Raw genomic sequence first — 17,860 nt, 5'->3', positions numbered from 1 at the left:
TTACAATTAAGACCATTTGCCTTGCAATTACTGTGTTAAAAATAATAAAACAATTTCGGCCTACCTAAAATACCTGCATTTTGTGTAATGATTCAGGGTGTGTAAATTGAAATTGCAATGTTTAGGCATTGTCAGGGAGTCGTGTGAATTTTCCAGAGTGACACAACTATGTTTATCTGGATGTTTGTCTGCCTCTCATTTGCAAGAACAGCCAAACGCCAGCCAGAATTTGTGGCTGACCTTTGCAGTGTAGTTGGAGGTATTTGGTTGTGCATGTCGTTTTCTGTGAGGACTCGTTTTTTCAACACCCTCCCGCAATCCAGCAGGTAGTGGTATCTTACAGTACAAACAACAAAAAACCATGATGTCGGAGTAAAATACACTGGATGCCTGTTGCACAATACGGCTTGTGTTGAACTTTTAACACGGCTGCAACGTCACAGTGTGTAGCCGCTTTTAGAGTACGAAGCTATCTAGGTGTGCTCAATGCTTTCTAACTATTACTACTCAAGAGTAAATGGATTGTAATGCAGATTTACAAATGACTTTCAGGATTTCTTATGAAGTCACGTAGAATAATGCTTTTTTGTTGTTTTGTTTTATTTTTTTGCAGGGTTGGAGACAAATTAAAACAAGCACAGTACAGACAAAAGACATGTATAATGAAAAGGTCATCTAACCAAACTTCATAGCCTGTACATGTGATAGTTTAGTTTATCATTTATATGTAAAAGAGCCTGTATCTTTTGGTCTGTTAGTTTTTCTCACTCTTACTTTTCGAGTAGTTGATCCTATATTTCATATATTTTCTATTTTTGGCATGTTGGGCCTTCACTTTCCTGCTTTAAAGCTGTTATTTCCCAGTATTAGATCAATAAAGTCCATCCATGGATCTGAAGGTCGACATGAAATCAGTGGAAACTGATTTAGGTTCAGTATTAGCAGGATCGTTGGCAGAGGTGGACAGAGTACTCGACCCCAGTACTTGAGTAAGAGTACAAAATTTACTCCGTTATAAGTAAAAGTAGCTCAGTCAAAATATTACTCGAGTAAGAGTAGAAAAGTACTTGCTTTTAAAGGTACTTAAGTATCCAAAAGTAAATGCTTTTAAATGTACTTTAAGTAAAAGTAAGAGAAAGAGTAAATTTCTTATATTCCACATCAGTAAATTACTATATTTTTTCTAAATTAATATTAATATAATTAATATTAATTAACTCTTTGAAACCAGCTGCAGTGATGTGCTGCTTTTAGAACCACAATGTTATATAAAACCTGCAGAAACACCAAAAACAAATCAAATGAATGGGATCATAAGAGGACAGCAGATGATGCAGAGTTTATTAACAATCATGAACTGAAACCAAATGAACCTGCACCATCCAACTAAGTCTGGATCCCCCTCAAAGACCACTGCTTTACAAAAAACTACATCTCTGCTTTCAATAACTCAATGTTGAAGTCACTTAACTTTACAGGAAGGACATGTACCTGTACAATATAGCAATATAGAGCATAACAAACTGTTTCCCAATGTCTGTCTGAGATAGGTGTCCTCCTTTGACAAAAACAGCTTGTGTCCAATAGGATTTTAGGGAAGAAGAAAAAAGAGCAGACCTGAAAGTAACGAGTACTTTTCAGCCTTCCTAGAAATTTACTCGAGTAAAAGTAAAAATATTTGTCTTGGAAATGTATTCAAGTAAGAGTAATAAGTACCAAAGAAATCTAATACTCAAGTAAAGTACAAATCCTCTGGATATGTACTTAAGTACAGTACTCAAGTAAATTTACTCCGTTACTGTCCACCACTGATCGTTGGTTTATGCTATCACTTAACTATCAATTATAAAATCAAATTTTTGATTAATTTAGGATGTTTAAATAGCCTAGAAATTTGAATTTGTTTTGCAGGTATACGTCTCGGTACTGATCTGTCAGATTCAATTAAATATGCCCAGAAGTCATGAGGAGCCAATCAAATTAGCCCTTGGCTTGTAGAAAGAATCTCTGGGCAGGATTACGACGATGACGACAGAGCAGCCAAGTTGTAATTGGGATGGAAACAGTTTAAATGGCTGCAGCTGAGAAATAATGGCTTCAGAATCGACTGTTAAAGACTGTTAAAGATGGCGCAGTTACTGTTTTTCCTGACAGGTTGCAGCAAAAGTTGAATTTATTCTCCTACACAACACAGTTTCCTGTTGACTTATTTCTTGTCGTTCTGAGTACGTTTCCTTGTTCGTTGCTTTGATTGCTAACCAGGTCCTGCATCTTTCTAGGTGTGGGTCTGATCTATGCTAATGTTTGTAGTTAATCATTAAATTGGTGTTTAAATATCCTGCTTTCAGAAGTACAAACAAATCCAGAATTTGATGCCAGCAACAGACGGGGGGAAAAAATTACAATATATTACATGTCTTTTGATTAATATTTTCAGTCCTTTGGGAATTAAGTATAGTTATTAAAGGGTCACACACATTAATTAAGTATAGCCTTCAGTCTTGGCCTTGACACATTGAAATTTCTTCAGACTCCCTGAATCTTTGGACTATAAAATGTGGTGTAGATATGAAAAGCACTGAGCTCTTTTCAGTTTTGAATTGTGAAATTATTTTAATGAGCTTGTAAAGGATTCAGGGTGGATTAAAGTGTCAGGGGTGATGTGTGGCAAAAGAGTATCAGCAAGAATGAAAGGAAAGGTGATGAAGACAGTGGTGAGAGCAGCGATGTTGTACTGTACGGTTTGGAGACAGTGGCACTAAGGAAGGGACAGAAGTTGGAGCTGGAGGTAGCAGAAATGAAAACCTTGAGTTGCTCTTTGGGAGTGACAAGGATGAATAGGCTCAGGAAAAAATACATCAGAGTAGATGTTAGATGTTTTGGAGATCTAAGTCAGACAGGCCAGACTGAGATGGTTTGGACATGTAGACAGGAGAGATAGTGAGTTTATTGGGAAAAGGATGCTAAGGTGGGAACTGCCAGGCAGGAGGCCTCAAGGAAGACCAAAGAGGAGATTTATGGCTATAGTAAAGGAGGACATGAGGTTGGGTGGTGTGAGAGAAGAGGATGCACAGGATAGGGGTAGACAGAGATGGATGACTTGCTGTGGCGACCCCTGAAGGGAGCAGCTGAAAGGAAAAGAGGAAAAAATGAATAATTCTTAGGGAAAGTGGTCAGCGTTGACCGATCCTTGCTTGGAAAGACTCAGCTGTTGGAGGATGCTCCTATTATGGTAAATGGCTTACACTTATATAGCGCTTTCCAGCTGTACTCCTACAGCCCCAAAGCGCTTTACACTGCAAACATTCACCCACACACGCACACATTCACACACCGGTCGTCGGCGGAGCTGCCATAGACAACGGCGCTGGCCTGACAACAGGGAGCAACCGGGGGATTCAGTGTCTTGCCCAAGGACACTTTGGTGGACACAGGCAGAACTAGGGTTCGAACCACTGACCTTCAGGTTCATGGGCGAACACTCTACCAACTGAGCCACCTTCCCCTCATTATGTCTAATCCTGACATGTCTAATCCTGATTCAGCAAAAGAAGACTATCCTGACTGAATATTATAAAATTAGATAATGTGACTTTTACCAACAATGTCTAAGTATTTTGAAGTGTTGTGAGTTGACTGCGGTTCAGCCGCCACTGGTGTCGTTATACAATCTTGCACTGAGAGCAACAACGCAACAATGCATTTGACAGGATAAATTGCTGTTGTTAGAAACCATGGATGTGTACAAAAGTTTCTCATACCCAAGTTTATGCCTTATCAACCATAAAACAATAGGAATCTGAAGTAAGCAACAGAAGGTTGCAGGGTAGGAGTGCTTTATGTTGCATGTGTCTGGGAAATTGGAATTGTATTCTAGGCTACATCCACATGAATATGTTTTCATTTTAAAATTTAAGTTTTTGTTATTAACAGTAATGCCTTCCAGTTCCCCAACTATACTGAATTTAACTCTTGGAAATGTACATTTTTGAGCACCTGCAGACCCCATTTCAGTGTGAAGTCACCTTTTTAGTCTGGTATCAATAAACAGAACGTAAAGCTTTTGAAAATGATGACGTGGTTGCACTGGTTTGCTCAAATGATGTGCTTTTCCTGATTCGCAACGAGTTTATCATATCAGTATCAAAGGAAGTCAACGCTCAGTCATGGCTTAACAATGGTCTAAACAACAACGTTTTCCCTGGTATCAGTTGCTATGCAAAATCTGCATTTAATAACATTTCAACTGCTTAAATGTCCAGGGAAAAAGTCATTAAAACAGCAATGCAACCAAGCAATCATCCAGCACAGTTTGCAGCCTGTTTTCACTCATGCTCACATGCCTCGGGAGCATGGATGGCCGTGTGATTCACGTGTATGATGGATGCAATGTGGATGTAGATACAGATCGGTTTTGCTGTTTTAAACAAAAATACCAACATGAACATACATACATCCCCAGTTCTTTCATATCATACATGATGGCGCCACACTCGCAGTACACAGTTACACTGACAGTTTACTGTTGTTGTTGTTGGAGCCAAATACTTGTTAGCCTTTGGTAAAAGTACTGTATCATGAAAAAAGCCCAAAATCTCTGTGGTTGAAAGCATAAACAGTGGCAAGAAAAAGTATGTGAATCCCTGTTTTTCTGTATGAATTTGCCCTAAAATATGATCTTCATCTCAGTCACAATAATATTAAAACAGAATGTGCTTAAACATATAAACAATTCTTAGTGCTTTTTCTCTATTGAATGCAGCCTTTAAACATTTACAAAGCTGAAGTAAAATGTAAACAAACTCTTTAAGTTAAAGGCTGGTCGAGCTTCCTTTGGCAGCAGGGGCTTGAAGCAAACCCTTTCGGTAGCTGTGGATCACACCTGCACAGCTTTCTGCTGGAGCTCTGGGACGTTTGTGGGACCTCTGGTGTGAACAGCTCTCGTGAGGTCGTACCACAGCATCTCTACGGGCTCAAGGTCTCGGCTCCGGCTGGGCCTCTCCAAACAAAACTTTTCTTTTTCTTCTTCTGAAACCGTTCTCCAGTGGACTTTCTAGGATATTTACTGTCATGGAACAGTCATTGTTTATGTTTCGCAGGCTGCTCACAGTTTGCACACATGGGACAAAACATACCGTTCTCTTTTATCTTACAAAGTCCCACACTCGCGTTCATTGTCCTGCTTCGACTTCTACTAAACTTCAGCTTGTGGACAATCACCCGGTGAGATCTCGGCCTGGAGGATATTTTGGCAAACTTGGGAATTCATTTTCACTTCAGTGACGGCGAGTGGTGCAGCTCCTGAGGCATTGAACCATGCCCGACTCATGATACTGCCTCCTGCCTCCTCCACACTTCAGCGCTGGGATGATGCTTTGATGGTGGCCAGCTGTCTCTTTTGCTCTGATAATATCATTCAGCAAGTTAATCAGATTTTCAGGCTACTGTGACATTACAACACCAGCTCAAGGCAGAAACATCCACAGTCCTTATCTGTTATCTCCCGACAGTGATCAGTGCAACTGGTGAGTCCAAGATGCCCTACGGAAGAGGGGAGTCTGGTATAGACATGTGAATGCACAGTTGAAGGAGAGGCTTTTGTTCTGCACCACTGCTGTATTTTTGATCACAGCATGCCACAGACATTTCATCACTACTTTGAGGTGGATAATAGTCGTCCTGCTAAAATGTATCATTTACTTTATTACCATTCACGTTCCTTCCTTGCAGCTCTGTATTTTCTAGGGCCATCCACTCAGATAAGACTTGTAAAACTTTTGGCACCGATGAGCACCACAGTGTTAGTGTGAGGGCGGCACGGAAATGGATGTCTGGGTTGTTATGTTTTTGATCTATTTGTTGTGGAATCTTATACAGACAGCGACACATGTGCTGTTAAGATGAAAGATAAAGAGCCGAAAAAGTTGTGCGTCACATCCCACGCAATGCATGCCGTATAGGCACGAGGTCTGGCTGTGCCGTGTGGGAGAAGAGCTCGCAGTGCACGGAAAGCTCGTGTCTCCAACCAGGCTCTGCTCTGCAGGCCCACGTACGCTAATTAAACCTGATATACAGCGTGATGTGCACTGATTGAAAGCAGGCTCATCTAACTCAGGACAGGGTCCTGTTGCACTGCAGTGAAATGCCGGAGGGTGTCATTTTGTTTCCACTCGTTGGTCTCAGGTCAGTTTCATGGCATTTAGACACATTTCTTTGGAAGTGATGCAGAGAGCGTAAACTGATGCAGATCTGTGGACAACCTGCATTTATAACTTACTGACAGTGTAACAGGATTTGGTGGTTTGTGTTGTGCGGCTCACAAACAGCTGCCCATGTGGCGACAGCTACAGCTACACACAGAAATGAGCGGCATGCACCAGGGAGCGCGGGCCTCGGCACCGTGCCAACCATGCCAAGCACTGCCTCAGCTAAGCCCAGCTCCTTCTCTTTAGCCGCATTCCCACTCTTTTACTAATTTTGGTGATCTATGTTTTTTTAAGTTGATGGCAGAAGACGATTCCGTGACCTGCTTTCCTTTAAAAAAAAAAACTATTTCTCTCTTTTTCATCTTTGTTTTTCTCTTTCTCTTGTGAAGTGGATAATTGAGGAGGTATTCAGATGGCAGGAGAATTATTCAAGGAGCTGTTCTCACTGAAACAGCAATCAAGCACCTGGAAAACTCTGCCATCCACCAAACCACATCAGGCTTCAAGCCAAAGCTTTACTACGGAGACAGTATGCTCATTGTTGTCAAGCACATCTTTGTCCGGGTATTAGAATTAGGAAGGAAGGAAACATGGAGCTCTTCATTCACTGCATTCTGAAAATCCAATGAATCCCAGTCTGTCAGAGTCCCTAAGCAGTTTTACTCTCCACACACACACATGCACACACACACACACACACACACACAAACACACGCACACACACAATATGTATATGCCCAGATAAGAAAAGCGAGTACAAAAGAACAACACTTTTTACAGCTTGTTTGTAATTCCAGGGTAATGATGGATTAAGAAAACATGGCTTGAGTCACTGAGACAATGGCAGCCCATTGACAAATACGCCTCCAGCAATCCAACACCTGGTGAAGGACCAGTTGTTAGGTTTAACTGCATGCCAGCCTTAAAAGAACCCAGCTGGTACACGAGCTTCATTTCTTTTTTCAACATTTGTCTTAGTAATAAACCAATATTTTTCTTCAGGAACCACCTTTTGCACGAATCTTAAATAAATCATTTGAATGAACCGGTGGTGATTTGACTTTCCTGCAACTTGCACACCATTTGTCAAATGTTCTGTTTGCTCTGTGAGGACTGCAGGTTCAATAGCTGAGAACTTTTGCCTGTCTGTCTATAATTGTGATCATGCCCTTTTTTTAGGGGGGGGGGGGGTCTAGTTTCAGGTATACTTTTGTTGAGTACAGCTGATTAACTGTTTAAAAATACTAAATACTCGTTCCAATGAAATTGAAACGAGTATTTTAACACGCCTTTGTGCTGCTTTAAGGTTCTTCTAGTTATGAAAGAGGGAATCTCACAAAAGACAAAGATACATTCATTACAACTCTTAAACCTAGTTTATGTGTTTTGAGTCTTGTAAGAATTATATTTGAAAGAGTGTGTCAAAGGTTATGGGCTTTTGCCCCATGAGGGTTTTTGTACTTGTTGACATTTTATTTTCATTTGCTTCGTAGTCCTGAACTTGGAACTTGGAAATGCATATTTATGATGAGAGGATTTTGCACGTTATAAAGATTGTAAAACTTTGAAATATAAGTGGCACTTGTACTTATCTCCTTTAGGTCGTTTTCACACCCACACTGAAAAAAGAGATCTTAAACCACTTATGAGAAGATTTTCCCACACCATGTTTTTTCATCATGCAATATACCGGTATACATTGAGTGTTTTGTTGCTAGACTTTCACCAGGAAATGACAATCATTTTCCAGATTTCACTTGCCCACTTGTCACAGCCCATTCACGCCAACGAATGTGCAGTTGAACAGAACTCCTCTGAAATATCTCCAGAGCTGCCGGCAGACGTTTGCAGCGGTTGACAGTTGGGATTCAGTCTTGTTGGCACTGAGTTTGCTTTCACACTGATCTCTGTCTAACGAACCATCCCTTGTGAATAACGTATTGCCCTCCTTGCCTGTGGTGGCGCTGCACCAACAATTACTGCAGGAGACTGAAAGAAACCTCCACTTGTCTATCGGTTAATGCAGTGCTACTACCCCACCATTAGTTTGCAAACTTACGAAGCGCCAACCATCTAACGTCCAGGTTGAGGATCATGCAGAACTAAGATCTGTTGCAGTTCCTCGACTGACCACTAGAGGCTGGCTCCAAAAGCCAGTCTGTCTCCATTGACCTCTGTGTAAAAATGTCAAACTCTTTAGAACAGAAATAAACACATTTACAGCCTGGTTGAAAACACTGTTTTGGTTTCAATCTTTTGATTGCACAGCCATGACAACTCTGTCGTGTAAAGTAACCAGCATCAGCTAAGCACAACAGTAATCTTCGATTTCATTGCCGAGAGCATGTTAAATGGTATATTCTGCTGTAAACGTCTGGAGCTCTGGAGATATTTTGGCAGGGATCTGCTGCAGGAGCTGAAAGAGCTGATATCCAATTTCCCGTAAGAAAAAAATAGGCTTCAGAACCACTTTTCAGAAAACAGTGGGTCACACAACGTAATGCTTGCTCCATTGTTTTTACAGTCTGTGGTGATTACCAGCAGTTGTGTTATACAGTATGTTCATCTCACCATACTACTATCACAGCCTTTACCTCTGCCTGACTTCGCGCGTGACAGGAAATAATTCCACCTGGAAATTGCACTACATGTGCGTATGTTTAGGTTTTGTTTACCCACAATACCCCCAAATATAGTCCACTTCCTGCATAAAGCTCAAAGCGAGACCGCTTCTTTGACATTCATTGCTGTGAATGAGCTGCTGTGACTGCATCCAAGTAACATCTGGAAAATGATAATCTAGTAGCAGAACACTCTTGATCTATACATTGCATGATGAATATAATTGTCTGGGAAAGTCTTCCCATAAGTCTTCTTGAGATCTCTTTTTTTAGTGCGTGTTTCATTATATGACTGCAGCTGCACAAGAAACAAGTGAACATGTAAAACGCAAATGAATCACATCCAAGTGTTCATATGCAGTTGTAGTAAACATCCCCGAGACCACTGATGTTTTATGATCGCTGCACGAGATTTCTTTTTTTTTTCGCTTTTGGAATACCACATTGAAGAAAACTGTTTGAGTGAGACAATTTGGAAACACAAGCACGGTTCTTAGAAAACTGCACCTTCAGCTCTTCCTGGACCACGTTTTAGTGAGATTAGCATGGGATCCTGAGAGTAAATTCAGGTGATTAAGCGACCGCTGATTAAGCTACCAGTTGGAAATTCATACACCATCTTTGATTCATTTACACAAGTCGCTTCATTAGTGCCAACTGAAGCCAGAGGTCATGATGAGTTGCAGTGCAAACCGCATGGAGGACGCCGCCTCGCCATCTGTCCAGAGGTACACCTTGCTGTTAAAATCATTTTCATGCTTTAACTAAATGTCTAATTCTTTCCAGACATATTTGGACAGCTGCTGAGTACCCATGCTGCATTTATGGGAAGGTGTGTTTCAAGACATTCTGAGTCTAACCTTATGGCGGATAAAATGTGTCAATTTGAGATCAGATTCTTGTGAAGTTACTTCCGTCTCTCTATCTCTCTCTCTTCATCTCCCGTCTTCTTCCTCCTTCCCTTTTTCTGTCTCCCACATAAAGCTGCTTCTTCTCCTCTGCTGACAGCTCTGCTTTGCTGAAAAAAAAGAAGCAGAATTACTGAGTAAAAGGGAAAAAGAGAGCAAATAACAGCTCTTAGAATGTTTGGATTGTGAAACCAGAACATTAGTACAAACCATAATGGCTGGCCCAAAGAGTCCAGTGCTTCTCCAGAACTTCACTCTCACAGGCAATGATGTAATGCCAACCATTTAACATGAAGCATTCGCTTGTTGCGCTCCTCAAAGTCTATTTATACCTTCTTCGTCTACTCAAAATAAAGCAGCCTATGTTAGGCCAATGCCCTTTAAATAGCCTGTTTGTTTAAGTTGAAGAAATTTGTAGACAACTTACTCACTACAATCCTGGAAAACACTGAGGTGCTAAATGGCTACAAAACAGACATAGATGAGCTCCCTGTCTGTCTGTCATAGAATAATGAGGAACGAGGGGTCTTTACTGTTAGAGAACCTGGTCTGTTTGTGATGATGGTCTGTGCTCAGACAGCCATAAATGAGTTAATGGACAAAAAAAAAAGAAGTTACTCACTCAGCCTGGCTGGTACAACCTGTGCTGTCCAGGATAGATAATTTTACTACTATAAAGCCGTGTGTGAGTGTGTGTGGCATGTGTGTTTCTGGTGCCAACCAGGCCTCGGTGTATACTACGCAGCAGAATAAACAAGTCTGTCTGTGTTCGCAGGCTGTAATTAAAGCTGTATAAAAGTGCACACGCATGCAATAACAGCACACGTCATGGCCTTCAGCGGCAACTGCTGCACTCGGCCCTCAGCGTGGGTTTGACAACAGCTGACCCAAACCACCTATGGCAAACATCTCCGAGCAGATATATAGGACGTTTAAAAACCTGGCACGAGTTACGCTGCACAGACACGGGGGCATCGTTCGCTGCGTTGATAAGAAGCTGCATGCAGCAAAAGCTGTGTAAAAGCCTAACCTGCTGCTGAGTCCAGAGTCGCCCTTCGCGAGTCTCGCTTCAGCAAAGCTGGCCTCACAGAGCAGCGCCACATATCAACCACCACAGGAAACTTTGACTGAAATGACTTATTTCAAAGGGTAATCAGACCTCCCAGAGGCTCTACCGCCACCTCAGCCACGACACTGACCAACAACGCGAGGAAAGACCACATCAGAAGTACAGAAACCCAGCATCAAGTCTTCACAAGTCAGATGTTACAGCTACCGATGTGGATGTTTTATCCCAGTGTGCTGTAAAGCAAATTCTGAGTTTTATAAATTACACTGTTGCTACCTGGAAATAGTATTTTTTTAACTGTGTTTCGAAGTCTTAATGACAACTATAAGCCTGCTATATCTACAAGTACAATCCGTTAGATTAGAAGTTGTGGATGGCAGCTGTTTCACCTCGGTTTGACTGATGACAAGCTTGCATGTTTGTTGAGTAGTTTTTGGACGCACATGAATATGTGTGCATGTTTTTATTTTGTTACAGTTCGTGTCGTTGTTCCTGTGTACATGCATGTGAGTTCTAGGAACTCCACAATGGTTTCTGACCAGATTTTGCCCTCTGGTGGTGCAATTTATTCAGCACTGGTTTTGCGTTAATCGCCTCCACAAGGGAAAAAGCATCCTCATCCACAGCAGTGCATGAATGAGTGATGAGTTTAAACAAAGAGAATATGACCTACACGAAAAACTAAATGTCCACATTCTTCTTTTCCGCAGGACGTCCTGGCAGGTGAGTTTCTTCCACGAACATCCGCAGCAGCTAGATGTTAGTAATAATACAAAGGTTTTATATAGTGCAAACTTACATGGTTACCCTTAGAGCCAGTGATGGGCCGTAAGTCCCACGCATTTCCCATGCTCACTCACACCAAGCACCGAGTTCCACCTCACTGTCTCACTCCTCTGTCTTTCCCTCTCTCCCTTTCACCCTGTCATGTCCTCTTCTCCTCTCCTTTTCATTCTCGCTTCCGTCATCACCACTGCCATTATCATCCCACTTTGTTTTTAGATGATTTTCAGCCTGACCTCATCTCTGGAGGAGGATAATTACCAAATGAGGACACCATGTTTTAACAGTGAGTTTGAGGTCAGTGACTCGCTCACGTTTGCAGGTCTTTTTTGTTCTCGGCAGTGAAACTTGCCAATGTTCCTTGCTGATATTCTAACAAAAAAGAGAAATAGAAACAAGAAAAAAACTCCCTGAAGCACGATGCATGCATCAGTCCATACCATAGGAGTAATCACTGCAATCTCTCACTGTCGTAGGAGTTGGCAAGGCACCCTCTGTGTGCAGTCTTGGAACATTGCGTCCACGTAGTGCTACATGTTAAAGAGTGGTGATTGTGGAGAATGTGGCGTGGTCAGCTGTGCCAAAGCTATATTTGCATTCAAAATGCTACGCTGAATTGCACACTACTGTACATTTTTCACACCACAACACAAGACCTGCCTGACTTAGTAGCAAGATAAGTGTATCTGCAGCCTGAATCATTAATCATCAAAGCTGAACTGCATTTGCATGTGTGGCTTCAGTGGCTGCTAAATGGGTACGTACAGATTTTAGTATGACCTGGTTTGGGAACGGTGTCGAAGCAGATGGTCAGTGGTGCAAACAGCAGAGTGGTATGGACCTTGAGCAGCTAAAGCAATGGGCTAGCGGAGCTGTGCTGGTATTTCACTCACCTTGAGCATGTAAAACACTATCCCTGTGGAAGCAGCATGACGCATGGGGGAAGGGGGTGAACTTTTCTTCCCTGCCTTGACATAGATCACATAACTGGGCCATCATGGGTTTAAGCCTGTCGCAGCTGTGGAGGTGAACATCTAGAAGAAGAAAAAAAATGTCTCTAAAGCTTGCAGGACAGTTCAAGCTTGTTTTATGGGTATAAATTAAACAAGAGGATTGATACAACTAGTAATGTGGATTAACTTTTTTTTTCTTTTTTTTTTTTTTTTTAAGAATCAGAGCAAAACATGATAAATTTGCCAAATAAAAATGGGGCTCATGGAAACCATTTTAGGTACTTTTCATAAAAAAACAGACATGTGCTTGAATCCACACCCACTGCAACCCATTCATTTCCCAGGAACACCCACTACTGTCTCTACGTGTCAGTTTGAAGGAGCACAATTCAGGGAATGTAACTCATGTTGTACGTGCCTCTAGGTTGCCACAGAAATTAAGCACATAGGTGTAAAGAAATGCCAGTCAGACTCTCCATGGCTCCTTCTGTCCAACTCCTGGCAGTGTGCTGGCAAGGCCGAGGCCCAGGAATGCTGTGCCCATCTGTCAACACGGAGCTGCCTTCCCTGGCAGATGCCACAGAGGATTTTTGTAACCTGGCCATGGGTGGATTTCATAACCTGGCCTGCCAGTAGTCGAGAGCCCGAGGGCCGCTCGGATGATATGGAGCTGCATACGTTTGCGTGTCTGCAGTTTACAACAGAAGTGAGTACACTCCTGTGAAATATCACTTGAAGGCAACACAGTCCAAAACTGTGTCACCTTGCAGCAAATGCATTACAAAGACGGCCCCAAATCAGGAGGATTTAGTATGATACGGAAAAGGTTGTGATTTCATTTTGACAGCATGAACCTAAAACATTTCAGTTTCAGTTTTTTTCTCACCCACTTTATTTCATTTCTAAGTACCGGTATACATCTATATTTACATGATTGGGCTGCAACAAACTCCCAAAGTAAGTCGGGACAGTGAAACTTTTGCTATTTTGTAATAGCAATTGTCTGGCTTTTTTTTTTTTTCCCAGAGTTTGAGATGTTGTCCTGCCTACGTCTTTCAGCAAACACAACTTAAGATGTGCAAGAGGACAGAACCACAGTTGTTACATTTTTATTTTCAAAATTCTCCTCATACTTTTGAGGACATGTCAGGACTGCAGACAGACCAGTCCAGTACCATTGTCCTCCTCTGCATCCACCGCGTCTTTATAATGAGTACAGAATGTGTTTTTGCAGTCTTGTTTAAAAAAGAAATGCATGATTAAATGGAAACTTTGTTTCAATAACCCCAAATTCTTTATAATTGTGACACAGTTGGGATGGCGTGTTCAAAAGCAGTGAGTCTTCCACTTACAGGCAGTGTGATGAAACATGGGAACAGACGAGTTATCATACCTTTATTTTTTGTATTCATTACTCTGTTTTCAACATTGTGTTTGTTTCTGATTGTTCAGGTAAAAATGTTGAATCATCTGCCACTTAAAAGATGTGGGGTGCACGGACGTCTTGGTGTCTAAAATTCTTTTGCATATTTCTGACAAAGTCCACCAGGAACAGACTATGTCAACTTGTTGCTGCCAAAGTTGGATCTACAAGCTTTTGGTTCACGGAGGCACTTTGTATCGCTCCCATGATTTGATTTTATGTTTTGCCTTTATTTTTGCTTAGTAAACGATGACATGGTGAAAAACAGTCATATGATGTTCTTCGCCTGCAGATGCATTCCTATAATACCCAACCTGGAATTAGCCCAATTGCCTTTAAACGTGGTTGGTGAGCTGAGGAATGCATTGCAGCAACCTGTAATGCATTCCTCAGCTCTCCTTCTCAGGTCATCCTTCTGTCCTGTGCTCTCCTCCTTCACCTTTCCCTCCCTCTCTGATGTCTCCTCCAACCACTCCTGGCCAGCTCCTGTAAGCTCTGATTTTTTATAATGAATAGTGTTCTCTATGTGGGGCCTGAAAATGTGTGGTGGACCCGAGGGAGCACCACCTGAGTGATGATTCTGTCTGCTCGAGTCTCCCTCACTACCTCTTTCTCGCTCACGCACACACGCCTGACCTGCTGGGAACACAGGGTCTTGCTGTATCAGGCCTCTGTGGCAGGGGCAATTAGAAAGGTCCAGACGGAGCACAGGCTCTCTTCTCATACTGTCCCCATTAGAGATGGAGAGACAGGCAGCGAGGACAGACAGGAAGAGGACACACAATAACTATCTCTATCGCTGTCCCTTACACCCACACACACAGACACAGTGGCTGTACAGTAACCTTATACATCGGTGTAGCCGTTAAGGTGACTTGGTGCTGCAGTCCACGCACAAACAGCAGTGTGTCATAATCAGTCTTTTTAGTCGTTATGATGTGTTTTCACTTGCTCAACAAGCCTCTTATTGCATGCCCAAGATATGTTGCACCATCATGCTGGTGTCACTCAAGTCCACTGGGGAACACTGAAAACAATGGGCCGGAGCGGGATGAAACAGTGTCTGGACTAACCCAGCCAAGGATCTATGTGCCAAGATGATGACACAGTGATTGAAGCTCTAAATGCCACAGTACCTGCCACACAATTAGAAGTGATGAAAATGGATTCAGAGTGAGTGAATGATGTGTTTACGTGTTTTTGCACAGGAGGCCGTCACAACGATGCCAAGGACTCTGTGGCCTTCCTGGGAACATACACATATCCCGGCTAACAGTGTATGTGTGTCTGTGTCTCATCCTTGACCGAAGACGTGCACAGAGACCAGCGCTCTTTCCACGCTGCCTTTGTCTCCCCATGAATTATCCAACGAGCCAAGTGTGGAAATTAAGCTGCTCTGGCAAGCTGTGTTACAGTGTTGGTCATTTAGCCTATTAGCGATGCTCTTACCTCATTTTTTGGTCAACTCCTGTTGCATGGAAAATGGGGCTGTCAGCATGTTAAATGGGCTTGAAGAAGGCTGGGGCAATTTAAGGACCATAAAGCAACGGCAGCTGATACAGCAGCAGCAGCAGGCTGCAGGACTCTGGCATGACAAGCTCACATTCATGGAAACTAATATCTAAAGAGGGGGGGCAGCGGGGGACGGAGTTATACTGTCCATTTACAAAAAGGCGGAGCATTATCACAGTTTCAGATCTCCTAAGACATCACTTCAGTTTCATCCTGAGTTGAAATTAGACTGTCACACTTTTGCATCATAGTAATTTGTCCACAGGTAGTTTCGTCCAGCCTGCATGCAGACACCAGGGTAACTTGGGCTGGACGTGCAAACCATATTTCCTGAAACGAGAACGTGCGTGACATTCTCTTTGTGCGTGATAACACACTTTATGATTATTTTCTCTCCTTTCTTTTCCTTTCTTATTTTTCATTAAATCTAAATAGTCAAATGAGTAAAGGTTATAAGGATAAGGATGTTAATGTAAGTGAGTTGGTGAAAAAGGAGTGCTGCTGCCCTCTTGGGGTTGATTTACACACTATTGCAACAGAGGCCACAGACTACATTGAAATCGATTGGCAGTCTTTAGATGAGAAAAATTGTGAATTTATAAATCAGTGGATGTCACCAAAATAGTTTCCAACAGGTCTAAGAGAAAGCTGACTTAACGCAAACACAGAAATGAATCAATATGAAGCTTCTCTCTCCTACCTGTCTATCTCTTGCAGTCAGGTGAAGAGGCAGCTGGAGAGACTGAACCAGAACCAGCTGCAGGTTTAGACGGTGTCACCTGAGAGAGCAAAAAAACCACGTTTCAGGACCCCTGCAGTTTGCTTACCATTGTGGAGATGGAGTCGAAGACCCCATTATAAAAGTATATCAACAAACCCACAGTCATCTAGACCAGTGGTTCTCAAATGGGGATACGCGTACCCCTGGGGATACGTGAAGGCACTACAGGGGGTACGTGAGATTTCAAAATATACATATATTTAAAAAGTAGCATCCATGCAAAAATCCTTTAAAAATAATTATTTCATAAATAATTGAGGAAAATATAAGTCTAAATTCATAAAATGAATTTTATCTTCAGGAGTAGGCTATTCAACTTATTATCCTAAAACCCCAGAGTATCCCCCACACCAGGATGGTTCCACCTAACCTGTCAAATGCCACCTGGCTTCACCTGTCAATCACTTGGACCAACGATGGAGTCTTGGTTGAAGCGTAGCAGCAATATTTTTATGTTTCTGTTTCATATTTTTTATTGATGCAAACGTAACAAAGGCACTTACATACACCAGGGCACATTGGTGACAGCAATGAACGTGGTTGTATGCATCAGAGAATTTCAATTTACACATTTTTTAAGAACAGATAAAGATAATACAAAACAAGACTAGATAAACAATATAATAAAATAGACATAGTCTGTATGAAATAATCAACTCGGCATATAAACGTAAGGATAGACAAAAAGTAAAGATCTTAAAAAAAAAAAAAGAAAACCCAAGTAAAAAACAAAAAAAATAAAAATAAATAAATAACTAAAAAGGGTGTGGGGGGGGTTACGTTGTCGCAAAAAAGTCCATAAACGGTTGCCAATTTTTTATAGAACTTGTTCAAGTTTCCCCTCCTTGAGTATCTAATTCTTTCTACTTTTAAAAGGGACATAACCTCGTTAATCCACTGTGTACTGGAAGGGGCTGTTGTGGATTTCCAGTTAAGAAGGAGGTGGCGTTTAGCAATCACGGAGGTGAAAGCCATTACTTCCAATTCCTTAGTAGAATATCTGGTGTATTCCTCAGGAAGACCAAAAATGCCAATGTGTGGTGAAGCGTCAATAGTTTTTGAAAATACCTTGGACATGGTGTTGAAGTAAACTTGCCAAAAATTTAGTCATTTGGACAAGAGAAAAACATATGCGTAAGATTACAAGGTGAGCCTGCACATCTGTCGCAAACATCTACCATATTTGGGAAAATTCTTGCTAGCCTTGTCTTTGAATAATGACATCTAAAAACAACTTTAAATTGTATCAAGGTCAAGCGGGCACAAATGGATGTCTTGTGAATTACCTTCAGTGCAGCTTCCCACCAATATTGATCAAAAGCTAATCCTAGTTCACGCTCCCAAGTCTCTTTTGTGCTAGTGGTCAAATATCCATCATATGACTGAATAGAACTATAAACTTTTGAAATTAAAGACTTTTGTAAAGGATTAAATTGCAAAAGGTCACCCCATGGCTGCTCAGGTGGAAGGTGAGGGAAGTTAGTGAACAGGGATTTGGCACAGTTCCTCACCTGGAAATATCTAAAAAGATGGGAGGGTGGGAGATTGAATTCAGCAACCAGGTCTGTGAAAGAGCAATATTCTTATGTTTAATAAATCAGTTA

At 41.7% G+C, this 17,860-nt stretch overlaps 1 long non-coding RNA gene across 1 annotated transcript; it reads right to left on the bottom strand.

The window, feature by feature from the left end:
* Nucleotides 1–9,710: 9,710 nt before the first annotated feature.
* LOC133447507 (uncharacterized) lies at nucleotides 9,711–15,561 on the bottom strand. Its single transcript, XR_009782916.1, has 3 exons — nucleotides 15,413–15,561; nucleotides 12,481–12,621; nucleotides 9,711–9,845 (listed from the first exon to the last, which is right to left on the bottom strand). It is a non-coding gene; the product is annotated as an uncharacterized LOC133447507 (long non-coding RNA).
* Between the last annotated feature and the right edge of the window lie 2,299 nt (nucleotides 15,562–17,860).

Source organism: Cololabis saira, chromosome 7 (assembly GCF_033807715.1).
Source record: "Cololabis saira isolate AMF1-May2022 chromosome 7, fColSai1.1, whole genome shotgun sequence".
In the NCBI taxonomy this organism is placed as follows: domain Eukaryota; kingdom Metazoa; phylum Chordata; class Actinopteri; order Beloniformes; family Belonidae; genus Cololabis; species Cololabis saira.
This window is presented reverse-complemented; position numbering and strand designations above follow the sequence as displayed.